The following is a 2372-nucleotide window of genomic DNA, read 5'->3' as shown; positions in this document are numbered from 1 at the left end:
AATAGTCTGTAGCTTCATCATCTGCCTTCTGGAAATGGTGTGGGTAGGCACTGGCGGGTATTCCATGATGGGCCGCACTAGGGCTTTATAAATGTAGAGCTTGGTTTCAGTACTCAGTGTCTGGAACCTTCTGATCTTGTTCAGCTGATGTTTAGCTTTGCTTGCTCTTTCATTTATGTGAGGGACAATTCCTCTTCTGCTAATTGTTAGTCCTAGTATCTTTCCTTTGTCACAGTAGTCCACTGCTTCCTCGCCCACTATCAGATCTGCTGTCTTGAACTTGGCCACAGGAATGACTTGGAATTTTCTCATGTTGGTTGAGATCTTCCACTGTCTTTCGTATCGATTGATGGTCTCTATGGCTCTGGCAGTTCTGAGTGCCATCATCTCGATCGATCTCCCTTCGTACGTGATTATCTGAGTGATGTCGTCGGCATACATATAGTGATTGCTGCCATGTGATGGTTCAGGCAGATCTGCTGTATATATGGTGAACAGTGTCGGTGAGAGGCAGCTTCCCTGTGGAACTCCACTCATGAGGGGAATTGCTTCGCCGACTGTGTTGCCGACGACTATTCTTGCACTTCGACTTTCAACAAAGTCACATAATAGCTTCATCAAGGACGTCGGGAGGTTCAGCCTGATGATCTTAAGTTTCAGGCCTGTGTGCCAAACTTTGTCGAAGGCTTTGGCCACATCTCTCAGAACCACATTGACTTGGTTCCTTTCGCTCATGGCATTGGCGATTTCTTCATATATGATTGCAATGGCTGTTGATGTTCCTCTGCATGGTCTGAAGCCATGTTGCCTGGGATTTTGCAGATCGATAATCTCCAGGTGATTTCGCAATCTTATGTTCAATATCTTTTCAAAGACTTTGCCTGGGACTTCCAGCAGAGATATTGGTCGGAGTAATTCTCCACTTTTCTTGGATTTTCCCCGGCTTTTGGAATCATCCTGACTCTTGCTTCCTTGAAGTGGTCAGGGAAGTAGCCAGCAGTGAGAGAGGCATTATATATGTTTGCCAGTCTCAGCAACATCTTGTTTGGAAGATTCTGCAGGATTGTTTTGTTGATCCTGCTTTTGCCTGGAGCAGTTCTAGTTCTTTTGACATCTGTGGGGTTGATCTTGGTCATTAGTGGATCTGTGGGGTCCAGTCTAGTGAGGTCAGAAGCAGCTTCTGGATATAGGAGGTGGATGTGCCTTCCTATTTCCTCTATGAAATCACTGTCAGAGTTTTCTTCTTCTTCTTCAGTAATTCGAAAACAATTTCTCCAGTAATTTCTGAATAGGATTTCTTGTTCTTCTTCTTCATGAATCTTCTGATCCTGTTCGTTGAAGAGGTAGCTACTTCTGTTTTCACTTCTTCCCATCAATTTCTTTATTCCTGACCAGAAGGACTGTGGATCTTTTCGGTCCCATTCCACTTTTCTAACAAGTTCTTCCCACTTGTCATTTGCTGCTCTCCTCCACAGAGTTCTCTTTGCAAGCTTCTGTATCTTGTTCTCAGGTCTTGTGTCCATCCATGAATCCCTGCATAGTGCTGCAGGTGATTCGACTGTATATTTAGCAGTCTTACTTCAAGTGTTAGCCTTGGATGGGGGATAGTCCTGTGGTTGCTCTTGGGTACATGATGCTCAAGTGCTGCTTCAACATCGCTGTACCACTTTTTTACTTCCTCATCAATCTCTTCCAATGTTGCAGTCCTCAAGTTGGCTGCAGGCTTGGACTGGAGCTCATCCTTGAATCCTCCCCATTTAGCCATTCTAAAGTTGAATCTGCTAGAGTTTAGGCTTTTCATGATTGGGTTGGATGATATCTTGAGGATGATGGGCAGGTGATCACTGGTGCTTGCAGGGCCCGGTTCCATGATCACGTTGTGGTGGGCTTGGTTATTGCACAGTGCAATATCTGGTTTGGTTGCTGTGTTCACAGTGATGAAAGTAGGGAAGTCTGGTCCCATGTGGATTAGATCTCCATCAGCAACCATTCTAGCAATAGCATTGCCAACCTGGTTGCCTGCTCTATTGTTTAGCATTGGATGGTTGGCATTGAGGTCTCCCACTATGTATGTGGGTAATCTTCGTCGAAGTAGACTGTACAAGTCTTGCAGTGGAACAATTGCCCTTCTTGGAGGCAGATACATTGTAGCCACTACTATTGGACCTCTGCTGGTCTCTATCTCCATTGCCAGCATTTCGTCGAAGTCGTCGAGAATCTTATGTTTGATTTCTCTTCTGACTGCTATTGCTATGCCATCACTTGCTTCTCCAGTCCTGTTCCTCTGATAACATAAGTAGGGGAACAGTTTCAGCCTGTCTGTGTCCTTCAAACCATGACTGTTTATCAGGACTATATCTGCATTTAGGGCT

Source organism: Penaeus japonicus, unplaced genomic scaffold (assembly GCF_977035675.1).
Source record: "Penaeus japonicus unplaced genomic scaffold, GWHDUDI00000001_assembly GWHDUDI00000028, whole genome shotgun sequence".
Taxonomy (NCBI): domain Eukaryota; kingdom Metazoa; phylum Arthropoda; class Malacostraca; order Decapoda; family Penaeidae; genus Penaeus; species Penaeus japonicus.
The sequence above is the reverse complement of the archived record's forward strand: the minus strand, read 5'-3'. Positions refer to the sequence as shown.